Genomic DNA, 12,798 nt, shown 5'->3' with positions numbered 1-12,798 from the left:
CCTTTAATAGGTGCCCCCCCCAACCCCCATATTTGCTGTTGCCATGTTTGGCATAGGCTGTACATAGCCATGTGCTTCTGTGTTTATAAGATATATATAGATATTTTAAATATCTGAAGCACAAAGCACAGACAGCACAATGGCACAACCTCTAACAAGCATCTCTGGAAATGGATTGTGGTTTGCATCTTTCAGCAAGGGCCCCTCCCCCATGACAGCAGCCTCACATCTCCCATGCAACTGCAGCACTGGACAGCAGCAGCTACTTGCACGCTGCTGAAAAGTAGAGGAAAACCCTACTTTTCCTCTCTGCAGTCCACAGCTGGGGCTGTTCAGTGTGCCTCCCACTGCAGCTGGCTGCAAAGAAGGAGAGCTCAGACTCCAAGCCAGGGCCAAGTGGAACGGGAAGACCGGGTGGGTGCGGCTCTTTCTACCACCAGAACTCACAGTTCAGGTGCTAATTAAAAAGGAAAGAGCAAAAGTTATAGAGGTATGTGTTGTCGGTGCAGGGGCTGCTGTCATTTGGTAAATGCCTCTGACCTTGCAGTAGAATCGAATGCAACTTGCCCTTGGATGTGTTGGTAGCTTTCACGCTCTCAGGAGTTCTTTACTGCATCCACCAACCCTATACACATGAAGAGGTAATGGGTTTTGTTGTGCTGGAATTTCAGGCAATCTGCTTCTCTGGCATTAGAGTTTGTATTTAGACTTCTAAGGACCATATCAATTGTTGAATATTTTGCACATAGTTTTTTGATTTTTTTTTTTTTTTTTTGGTTTGGTGATTATAGTGTATTTGTATGTGCATATGTGTGATACTCCATGATTAAATGCATTAATCCTCACCTCATGGTAGAATTGTTTATTTCCTTTGATTAGGTCATAAACAGTTTCTAGTGGCAGGAAGACCCAGGTCCACAGGCAGTACCTCTGACTTTGTGTGTGACTTGGTGAAGTCTTATCACTTTCCTGGGCTTCCACGGCCCCCCACATAGTTGGTTTAATACAAACCAGGGATGTCTGAACACCAGAGAGGAAGGAGAACTGGAATCAAGGGTCTATACAGAAGAACCTCTGTTTGTCATTAATATTTAACTAATTGTGAACCTGTGGCTGGGTGGGAAAAGTTGAGGAATGTTCTGATGTGCAAATGAAGCTGGCAGGTGGAGACACAGCAGGCTGAACTCACTGAGCATCTTTTCCATCTTTCTCTAAATTGAAGGTCAAGTTCGATAGTGAGTTGGTTTGTTTGATCTTTGGTTTGAAAAGCAAAGGTCAGAAATAGAACTTTTTTTTTTTTTTAAAGATGACCGGTAAGGGGATCTTAACCCTTGACTTGGTGTTGTCAGCACCATGCTCAGCCAGTGAGCCAACCGGCCATCCGTATATGGGATCCGAACCCATGGCCTTGGTGTTATCAGCACCGCACTCTCCCAAGTGAGCCACGGGCTGGCCCCAGAAATAGAACTTTTAAAGGGCCATACTATGCAGTGATTAAGAGCACACACTGGAACCAGAGTCCTGGGTTTGAATCTTGGCTGCCACTTAGTTTCTATGTAACCCTGGGCATCTCTGTGCTCTGTTTCTTGTTTTTTAAAAAAATGGGGATAATAATATTACCTACTTCATCATGTTAATGTGAATTAAATGGATTAATATATGTAAAACATTTAGAGCAGTGCTTGACAAAATGCAATATGAACATTTAATTCAATATGAATGTTATTATTATCCCCTCACAACCAACAGCTGTGACAACTAGTCTGAGCTTGTGACAACTCCTAGAATCACTTTTCCAAGCAGTGAGAACAATTTTCAAACTCTGCCGGGTTGCTGAGCTAAGTGGGGAAGAGAGTACTGTTGGCATCCGAGTAAGGTTGGGTATTAAGTGTCCTCTAGAAATGCCACTCCTGCCCATTGTCTTCAGGTGAGGCCTGTTTTGGCTAAGGAGCATCCTCACAGAATGCCAGTGCCTGAGACCATCTGTGCCTGGCTCAGGGATCCAAAGACATTGGCTCCTTGTTTTTGTATCACTTGCACCCAGCAAAGTGCCAGGCACAGAGTACCATCTCAATAAGTGGTAGTTGATGAAAGTGGTGGCATGTTTGTGCTATTAAATCTCCCTTCTCTTAGAAACAAGCAGAAGGGGCCGGCCCGTGGCTCACTCGGGAGAGTGCGGTGCTGATAACACCAAGGCCCCGGGTTCGGATCCCATATACAGATGGCTGGTTCGCTCACTGGCTGAGCGTGGTGCTGACAACACCAAGTCAAGGGTTAAGATCCCCTTACCGGTCATCTTTTATAAAAAAAAAAAAAAAAAAAAAGAAACAAGCAGAAGGCCGGTGCGTGTGTGAATGACATCTGTCTGCACAGGAGGCCGACACTGGGTGGGAGCCGTATTGGCAAAATGGGCCGTTAATAAGGGAAGCTTTAAGAAAACCATCTTCCCACCGTCTGCCTGCCTTTTTAGTGAAAGAGTGCCTAACGTGAGTTTACTCCTACTTCAAGATCTGTAACTGAGCTCTGGTTAATGCTGCATTTGCCAACAGGAAAATTCAGAGTTAATATTAATTTTAAGGATTAAAAAAAAAATCAGTGTTTGTTAGATAGAGAAGGAAATTCCTTGGGGACTGGGGACAAGACATTGAGAAAGAAGGGGAGAGAGAGAGAGAGAGAGAGCAAGAGAGGTGGTGGTGTGAGATCACGTGTGTGTTTTGGGGTGGGGGTGGGTGGTAATGCTGAAATCCATTTCCAGCATTCCAGGAGGGAGTGGTCAATAGCAAATAACCTGAGGTACTCACCAGCTGCCCTTTGGCTTTGTTCTCAGGGACTGTCTTTACAGATCATGGACCCTGTCATATGTATAAGGCACACAGAGATGGCCTTTTAGCTTTTTATCTTATTTTGGTGGATGTGTAAGCCATCCTGGACTAGGGAATGGTCTGGCAGTTGGAGAAACTTAAGTCCAACCCCAACATTCCTAGAGGAGATGCTTAGACATGCCCTGTACATTGTTAGTGAGCATCGTGTGTCTGCTCCTGAGGTCGGGGTCTCTCTCCGGAGGGAGTTATTCAGAGCTATGAAGCATTAAGTGATTGGAATTATGGAGTTAAAAGGGGGGCCTGGGTCTCATCATCCCACCTCCCCCTGCTGCGATATACTTATAATGGTGTGAGTTTTGCCATGCAGCCCCCAGGGAGGGGCACAGGAGCCTTTCTCGTGGAGTGGGGCTGGTTTCTCACAGGGCCCCTTGTCCAGCCTCTCTAGTCTTGCCGCTGCATTGATGGCTGAGTTTAACTCAACTCTCTGCACAACTGGAACCATGTGTGTGACAGTCTCCTGATCCTGCAGATCCATCCCCTGTCCTGGGCTCTCTTGCAAAAGAGGCTACTGGGACAATGACATTGACTCCTCCTGTAGCAGAGAAAGGTCTTGGAAAGTGTCCTGTGTTGTCCTGACGGCTCCTGTATTTACCTTGGGTACTTCAAAGGTATTTGTTCAGTATACTCGGTGGTGCTGAAGTGTGTGGCTTGTGTTTTCATTGATTTATGTCCATGCTTGGCTTTGGAAGTTAAATTAAGCACTGAAATTGATGTTTTGTTGTTGAAGATGGTGGGAATCCCTTACCCCCCAATCCTTCCCCTACCCCTTGCTCTAACCGGGGACTTCTTCTTGGGAAAGGTCCTGTTGGAGGGTGTGAGTGTTAGAGCACAGGGAAAGGACTCAGAATCATTTCGAAGAGACCTTCTGAGCTCTGCACACTTCACCCTCTGTGTTTCCTTTCCTCCCTGCTTCTTGTCTTCTCAAAAGATGAAAGTGAAAGGACTAAATGCGGGCTTAATTTCCCCCCATTCATCAGAGCATGAAATTTTCTGATTATGGAGTGTCGGGGGCTTGAATCCCAGGTACAGTCAAAAATGATTAATGCCTCTTGTCTCCCAGCCTAATTAGACTTGGTAATGAATGTGTGTATTCGCCTGCTGATCCTGCGGAGTTATTAGGTGGCAGCGAATTGACATCTCCTCTTAACACTGAAGGCTTGGTCTGGGATCCTCTCCTCTCCCAATTTAACTAGTGAATCAGCCTGTGCCACGCCTGGCAGGGAGGCCCTGTGTGACAAGGAAAAGACAGCCCCCAGCCCAGCCCCAAAGGCCCCGCCTGGCTGGTGGAGTGACCTTATCCTGTCAGGGAGCTGCCTGCTATTTGTGAAGTGTGTGCAGGTCAGGGCCGGAGGCTCACGAGAAGCTGCTGTGGTTCCGCTCATGCCAGGCCCAGCCCAGGTCTGAGAATGAGCACAGGAAGAATTCTTTGCATGTCAATAGTGCCTTTTCTCTGAAGAGCCCTAAGTGTTTACATGCTTGCTGCTACATTCATGATCGAAACAGCTTCATGAGTTTGGAACATGAGGATGCTTCTGCCAAGATTGCATGCTGAGGGGAAGTCACCTGTCCACCTTGCTAGGGACAGCAGTAAGGTTAGAACCTCTCAGGGAGGGCTGATTCTGACAGGCCTTCAAGGCTTTGGGGCCATCTCAGGCTCTCAAGACATTTCCCCCCTTTGGGCCCTGGGCCCAGCACCTCTGGGATGGGACAGCCATGGGTGGGTCCCAGCTCCTACACCCAAAGTGCTCTCCTCCAGGGTCCTCTTTGGCTCTCCACACCCACCCCTCACTCCTCAGTTTCCCCATGGAAGGCAGCTGCTTGCCACCCTGCCCTACCCAGCATGTTATTAAGGCTGGTAAGGAAGCTGTGAACACATCTCTGGCCTCATCAGAGGCCCTTCATGTCCGCATTCCTCGGATGACAAGGTGAGTATTCTTGGGTGGGTGAGTATTTGTGGGTGTGCAAAGCATGTGGACACCTCCACCCCCCAGCCATTCTGTCCCTGTGGTTCAGTCAGCATCAGCTCGTGCGGTCTCTTTCTCACTGAGCTTGCAGATCCGGGCCTGTGCTGGTGCAGGATGCGATCTGCCTTGCCAGGCAGTCTTGGTCTCTGCTGACTCCGGTCACCCACCCCTCCCACAGGGCTCTGTTCCGGCTGTCCCCAGCTGGGGCTGGGTTGGGATATGCTGGCGGCAGCTGAAGCTGGGAAGGCCAGTCCTGACTGGGGAGGCGGTTTTGCACTTAGTCACTTTCGTTTTTTTTCCAAGAGTTTTGGCGAGCTTCTCTCCACATGTTCTGGGCTGGATCTCAGGGTCGGGAGGAGAGCTGAGCCAGCTTTTGGGCTTTGGGGAAAGAGCAAGGAGGCTGAGGTAATGATGTCAGACTGGGCGGAAGCTTCAGCTCCTGGGGGCAGTTGTTTAAGAGGAATGAAATTGGTGCTGGGGAATAGTCATAGGTAGCCCCACCCCAAGGTCAAGACTATTTTGGCTCTGACCTTGGGAGGTGATATTTGGGTTTCCACTGAAGCACCCACACACCAAGCTGAGGAGACTGGGCAGAGCCTGGTGGACCCTAAGAGTTCTCCATGGTGGCCTTTGGCTGCAGTGGCCTGCACGTCCGTGCTGGGCCTGTTCTAGCTTGCCTGTGGTTCCTGGAGTAGAGAAAGGTTGCGAGAGATGCACCCGTAAGGAACATTTGGTTCTTGTATTGCCCTTTTGGAAAGGAAGGAGGAAGAGTGGTGGGCAGCGCAGCATGTGTCCAGCCTGCCCGGGAGAATGCCCCATCCTGACTGAGGGGTCTGGTGATCTCTGGGAGCTGTAGCAGACCCCAGATTTTCTTCAGGATTTTCCTACCTATGCCTATGGCCCTGGCCTCATTTGAAAGCATCAAGGGGAAGAGTGCAAGGTGACATTGTGCTGAGGGTTTGTAAGAGGGGTGGTGTTGGCAAGTCCAGTCTGTTCATTCCTATGTGTCCTCGGGCAAGCATGCAAGTATGACACTCACTTGTGACCTCATTGGGGCTGGATCATGTTTACTCTTCAGTGGAGGGCCTGTGTGCCACCTTCTGCTCCTTTTCCTTGTTTCTTGAGCAAACACATTTCCCCAAGTGGGGCAGGTCTAGCCCACATATCTGGTGGCCATTGGCTGGGGCTGCTAGAAAATTAAAACTTGACTTATGTGGGTAATGGGCAAGTTAATGAAAGTCAGGCCTAAAAGAAGAGTGGTATTCTTTGTCTTAAAAAAAAAAAAAAAAAAAAAAAAAAGCCTTTTATGTTTTGTTTCTACTGCATGCTAGATCTGGGAAAGAATGATCATTGTGTTTGCTGAACATACGAGCTGATGTTCTGTGAAACTGCTGGGATGGACTATTCACATGGAACAAAATGCAGAATGGCCAAGAAATTGTGGAAGCAGAGATACCTTTTATTGCACTTGGCTGTATCTAAAGCATTGTCACGTGCCCTGTCTCTGTTGAGCCCTGCAGTTCGTTTGTGAGGTAGGTAGGGCTGGTTTAATCACGGGTATCCCACAGATGAGGAAACACAATATTCTGGGAAGTCAGGTGACTTCTCTAAGAGGACTCAGATCACTAGTAGCACCAGAACGCAACACAGCATTTTGCCTTAGGAGCTAACATTCTTGATCATGCAAGTGAGTTGAGTTTCTTATTCATCTGCCTCCCTTCTGCCAATATATGCTGAAATATCCAAGAATGGAGGTACAGAAAAAAAGGAGGGTGAGCCAAGGAGTGGGTGAGCCCTGTGCAAGCTGGAGAATCAGCCAGTGCCTGGGTAATTGAGAGTTGGCTGTACTTAAGCCTGTTTTCAGCATTCAGTTTCTGAACTGACCTCCAGCATGGAAGAATTATGATCTTTAAACAAAGTTCTTCTAAATCCCAAGATAAAAGAAACAAGTGTATCTCTCCCCGCTGTCCCTCCACCCCATTGGTGTTTGGCATGTGTAGAAATGCAGGTGAAATATCTTTTTCTGGTCCATGCCTCCTCCTTGCCATGACCCAGCTGTCAGAAGTCATGACACAGGACTAACCAGGAACCAAAATGAAATTAACAGATTAGATTCTAGAGGGGACAGCTCAGGTGAAGGAGTTGGGACTGGAAGATAACTGAGGTTTGCGTAACAGACCCCTGGCTCTAATCCCAAGCAGTGGTGTGGCCCCGTGGGGAATAGTAAATCTGGAGAAAGCACCCCACCCCACCCCACCTCTGACTCTGTGTATTTCCCCAAGTCGGACTCACACTTGGGAACAGGTACCGTTGCTTAGTTTCCTTGCTAACTTGGAGGAGGCTGTTTTCTCCTTCCAAGTTGAATGAAGTTAGAAGTTTGATGGTTTCTGTTGAAACAATTATGTCCTTTCTGCATCTGAGGAAAGTATTAAAAACCCCAAAAAACCCTCAGAGATGCTTTAACTATTCAAATGGAAGAACAGATTCCAGCTGTAACCTGAGAGTTTTGAGAGAAAGGGTTGAGCATGCCATCTGTGAATGTCTATTCTAGAGATGAGTGTTTTTAAAAGCAATCTGGAGGTACCTGTACATTAATCGGATGTTTCAAGGTGAGAATATATTGTACTCCCAGCACTTAAGATGATGAAGGCTCTTGCTTCAAATTATATCAGGCCTTGGACACCCCACTCAGCCCGGAGGTCACTGGGTCATTGGTTGGATGCCCAGAGGTCATTGCAGGCATTCCCCTGCCTCTGGATGGTGCTGCTCCCAGACCTCCCAACAGTAGAAAATCTACCTAGTTTTCAAAGGGTCAGGAATGAAGATTCTGGAACTTCCCAAAGCTCCATCTCCAGTGTCTGCCAGTTTTTTCCTGCTGGCTTCCCCAATGGCTTAACCTGTCAAAGAACAGCTCTGTGATGAAAAGAAAAGAGAAGTGAGAAGCTCCTCCGGCCCCAATGGGGCATTTGGGAGGGATTTTCCCCCGTTACACTTGCTCATATTTTAAAATTCCCCCAGGAGGCATGTGTTCTCTTCTCTGAGGGTGAGAATGCTGTCCTTGCCCGTGCTCAGCCAGGCGGGAGTTCCTGGATCCTCTTGGAGATCACCCCTTGCTTGATGGTCCCCAACACCATTTCAGGACCTGGTCTCACTATGACCTTCTGGTGCAGAGGTGGCTCGGTAAACTAGAGGGCCACAAGAAAAGGCCATGGGCAGCCTAATCTCCCTGAGGAAGCATTAGGGAGAAAGGACCAGTGTCTGGGCCTGAGGAAGGGTGGCATTTGGGGGTGTTTCTATATTAAATAAGTGACTTCTAAACAGTGAGCTTTTATTGCTGCTTCAGCAATTGCCGAGGCCCTGCATAGTGAGGGGTGATCTGGATGGGACCTCCTGGCCAGGTTTTCTATGAGAAGGGCAGGTGGTAGAGGAGCCTCTTTGGAGGATCAGAGTGCAGCAGATATTTCCTAGGCACAAGGATATGGCTTTGGGATAAGATGTACTTCGGCATTCTCTTTGGCCTTGGGTAAAAAGACAGCCCAAAGAGTTGAGCCAGAGGTTGGTGGTTGTGCAGGGAATGATATAGCTCACATCCGAACCCCACTGTTGACTTCCTGGACCTGACACTAGGGAACCAGGGCACAGATGTGTAAAAGCATCTTCAGCCAGAGACTCTGCAAGTGCGCGTGTCCTCTGAGGTTTGTTTCCTCTGGTTAAAGAGCAGGTGTCCCTCCTTCCTGTTAAACTGGCCCCGACTGGCAATTGGCAGGTGAGTTCTGAAACCCCTGGGTAGCTGGGGAGTGGGCACCCCTCTCCAGTGGCTTTCCTGGAAGGCTCTGCTGCCTGACTGGTGCCAGTCCTCTATCTTGGCTCGGGCAACAGCCTCCAGGAACTTTTCCACTAGGATTGGCTACTTCTGGGAGTCTGAGTGAGGGGACACACTGTGAGTGCCATTTCAAGGCAAGAGAATAACATTTCTGCTCTTTTTGTGAAAGGCTCTTTTCCCCTTTTCTCTCTCTTCCTCCTCTTCCCCAAAGGGGCACATCCTTTTTCCTGTCATCTCTTCTTTGCTCAGGTAGCTGGTCTCAGATAAATGGTCTGACCCTCTTAAAGCAACACTGCCTCCTTACAGGGCCCCCCCGACCCCAGCTTAGCCTGGGAGGATGTGAATTAGCCCAGTTTGTCCCTTAGGATGCTGTACAGCTGGGAAAGCATTATTAATCCACCATCCCCCAAGAAATCCATTAACAAGCTCCTGGGTGAGGCATGGGGTGTGAGGTAACCGATCACTTCTGTCGTCTGTTGAAACTTTGGAGACATTGATTTTCAGACTCACAGGCGCGACTGAGAAGTGAGGCTTGGGGCAGGCTCTTTCCTGCAGCTTGTTTGGTGGGGGCATTTTTATCTTATCAAGCTAAAAGTCCCAGGAATAGAAAGTTTTCCACTGGGGGAGGTGGAGGGGAAGGGACCTCAGCTAGGGAAGAGAAGGAGTCGGTCAGTGTGTGCTGGTCCCAAGGTCCCAGATGCCTGTCCTGGTCACAGGAAGCCGGAGCCCTCGCTGAGCCCTCCCCACCTTGTCACTCCACCCCTGACGCCGGGCCTGGAGAAAAGCTATTGATCTCATGCAGCAGCCAGGATGACCGAGGGCCCAGAGGAGGAGGCAGCCACTGCCTGCTTTGGTACAGTCACTGCGTGGCTCCAGCAGCTCTTCCACAGGCTCCCAAAGAGCCGCTCGGTATCAGAGAAGCTCCAGATCCTGCAGAGGTTCCACATCGAGGCTCGGCGGGCTCGGGGTAGGTTCTAGCTGATCTAGCTGGGGGCATTCATAGGGTGCTTGGGTTCTGAGTGCTCTGCTAGTGGCCCTTCCTGTGGAGAAGGAGTGTGGGGTCCTTCGGGCAGCCTGGTACTTAATGATGAGCTCAGCACCACTCCTTGGCCCTCCTAACTCCACAGGAACCAAGGCTTAGGTATTGCCACCTTGCCCAGTTTAGGTTGAACAGCCAGGCTGAAAGGACATGGTCAGCCTGTTTCAGGGGCCTGGTGTTGGCCATGCACTTTAATGACCTTTCCTTAGCCAAGAATTAGGGCCAAGCAGTCATCTTAATCAGGGTCGCCAAGCTGGTGGAATATGGGTATCTTGGATGGCCACTGTTTTCCACTCTGCCCATCCTGTAGCTCTGAGGGGCATCAGACCTTGCTAGCTGCTGAATCAGCCTTCCAAAGACCTGGGAGCAGTGGAGTTTCCTGGGCAAGGTTTTCTCACCTGCATAGTTGGTGGAGATGCATGCGGGGCTGTGGTGAGCTGAAGGCTGCAGGGTGGAACTGCAAGCAGGGACTGGGCCACTGATTTCCTCTCCTGAGTGCTAATTACGGTGAGAACAGATCTTGCCTGGGAAAAGGTAATGGGACAATATAGGAGTGAGTGAAAGGTGAGAAGGAGAGACAACCTCAGTCTAAATTATCATAGTATCTTAGGTCATCCTACTTCCCTTTTTCAAAGAAAGGAAGCTGAGACAACCAAAGGCCCTGTTGGTGGCAGCACCAGGACTAGGATCCTGGCACTGCCCTTCCAGCCTGGGCTTCTTTCTGCTATATCTGTCTGAAGCATCCTGTAGCATATCTGCTAAAGACTCAAAGCATTTATGTTTGTATGTGTTTAATATCATTTATTACTCTCAGATCTCTGTAGGGTGGGAATGGGAAAGAGCGTATTGTTTCACAGACAAGACAGCTTGTCTTTCAGAGAAGTAAGTCCCCTTATTAAAGGTCATTGCCACACGGCCAAGCCTGGACCCCTTTACCACTGGATTCTGCTTGTTGTACTGACCTTTAACTGCTTCTCTTTAATGGCTGGAAATGTCTGGAGCACATAGGCTTTCCTCCCCGCCCCATTCCTCTCCACACTGTTCTCATGCACATTCAGGACCAGGTAGGGATCTAGGTGGGTCATAGCACTAAGTCTTAGGGGTGGAACTAAAATGAAGAGCCATCTCTGGGCTAAATTTTTGGAAGCAGAATTTAAAAAAACAATAGAATCTTGATGATGAAAAATATATTTTTTCTGAGTAAGGCTTTATCTCTTGAGAAGTGAGAATTTTAATTCAACCAAACTTAATCCCCAATTGGAGACAAATGCTCTTTAGCCAGCCTGAATAATATATCCTCATCAATAGCCTAATACATACTGTGACCTTCACTAGGAAGAGAGTTGGATGCTGAGTTCCTCAGTTTAAATGCTCACGCGTGTGTTCATGATCATCTTCTCTCTCTGAGAATTATTCAACAGATCATTTCCTTGCTCCTTTGCTATTCAGCCCGAGGAGTTACAGATTTAATAGAATCAATCAGGCCTGGAGTGGCAGCACTAAGTTCAGGGCAAAGACCGCACTGCAGCTACAATGTGCTGCCTCAATTTGTGTTAGCATTTGGATTTAATCGATGGAAGGGGAGGGGGAGACAGGATGCTCAAAGATGACGGGAACAGCAGACTGCGGACTGCGGGCTTCTGCAGCGTCTCCATCTCACTCGCAGGACTCCACGGGCAGCCTGGGGGGTGGCATTTAAGAGAACAGGCTTGGAGTCAGGCTAAATTGAGTCTGGGTCCTGGAGTAACCACTTCCTGGCTGGAGGGCCTTCTCCATACAGATTAACCTCTCTGAGCCTCGGTTTTTCCAATTATAAAATGGGGCAAAGAATCCCGACCTCAAGCTGGTGTTACGTGGATGAATGTGACATTGGATGTAAAACAGGCCCCTCACTGGGAGCTGCTGTAATTGAGTGCTCCCAGGAAGACTTTTAGCAACTGCTCTCAGCAGGTTATCTGGACAAGCCTCCAACAGGGCTGTCTGTGACGCATTGCACCTGGGCCAAGATGAGCTGCCTGCATCTCAGTGGAAGAGAGAGGGTTTGAAGGTTGCCCAGGCAAAAGTGGAAGAGGGATGTGAAATTCTTAAACACAGTCCCTAGAAAAATTCCTGTTTGGGGGTTTACCACGCCACATAATTAACAGGCAAAGCTAGATTCGCCCACCAGGCATCGTTAGGAGCTTAGCAAGCATGTCACCGAGGTACGAGTAATATATGATTTTAAAAGGCTGCCATGGGGTCAGCAGGAAACAAGCTCAGGTCCCTCTAGAAGTCTCTTGTGGTCCTGACTATAGCGATGCAGCTGTAAAGAAGTCTTTGTGTGTCTCCAGCAGAGAAAGCCTCACATGTAATCTATTTACCTTTCTTCTCACGGCAAAAGTCTGCTTTCACCCGGTTGGTGATGGGCACTTTGAATGGCTACAAGTGACATCAAAGCAGGTATGGAAAAACCAGTTAGATGCAGTAGCCTGGTGTCCCATAAAGGATTGAACCTGTCTGCTCCTGTGACCTCCCGGGACTCGGGCTGGGCATACTGTGCACACACACCTGTGTGTGAGTTCGTATCTGCACAGCTGTGCAAGCTTCATCAGCCACACCATGGTCTGCATATGCCCAGGCAGGACTCCTTTCAAACCTATTTAGCTGTCCTTATCATTGGGGCCTGTGGGACACTACCAAAAATATACTCCAGGTAAGCAAGCTTCCTTTGCCTTTTCTCAGAGATGGTGTATGCTTTAGAAACAAAAAACAAAAGCAAAAAGAAAAGACAACAAAAAACCCCTAGCTCCTCTTTCCACGTGTGCGCCTCACCACTACAGCCGGTGTCCTTTCTCTGTCAGCCACCCAGTCTCCTCCTCCTGTCTTCTCAGGGGCCCCAGGGATGGGTGGAGAGGCCCCAGAGCCCAGGAGTGGAGACCTCTGCTGCTTTGTCTCTCTTACACCCAGAGCAGAGTGACATATGCCTAAAAGAGCAGAGGCCCCTCCTGAGCAGGGTAAGGCCAAGAGGGTATCTGGCAGCTCCACACTGGTTTTGGATACCATGGACTTGTCACTATTTGTTAAATTCCCTTAAACCCAACTGTCTACAAT

General features: G+C 48.8%; 1 protein-coding gene across 1 annotated transcript in view; it reads left to right on the top strand.

Moving 5' to 3' along the window:
• RASSF5 (Ras association domain family member 5) overlaps positions 1-12,798 on the top strand; it is a 68,833-nt gene that overhangs the window by 1,354 nt on the left and 54,681 nt on the right. The window lies entirely within an intron of this gene.

The sequence above is a fragment of the Cynocephalus volans genome, chromosome 11 (genome assembly GCF_027409185.1).
Source record: "Cynocephalus volans isolate mCynVol1 chromosome 11, mCynVol1.pri, whole genome shotgun sequence".
Classification (NCBI taxonomy): Eukaryota; Metazoa; Chordata; class Mammalia; order Dermoptera; family Cynocephalidae; genus Cynocephalus; species Cynocephalus volans.
This window is presented reverse-complemented; position numbering and strand designations above follow the sequence as displayed.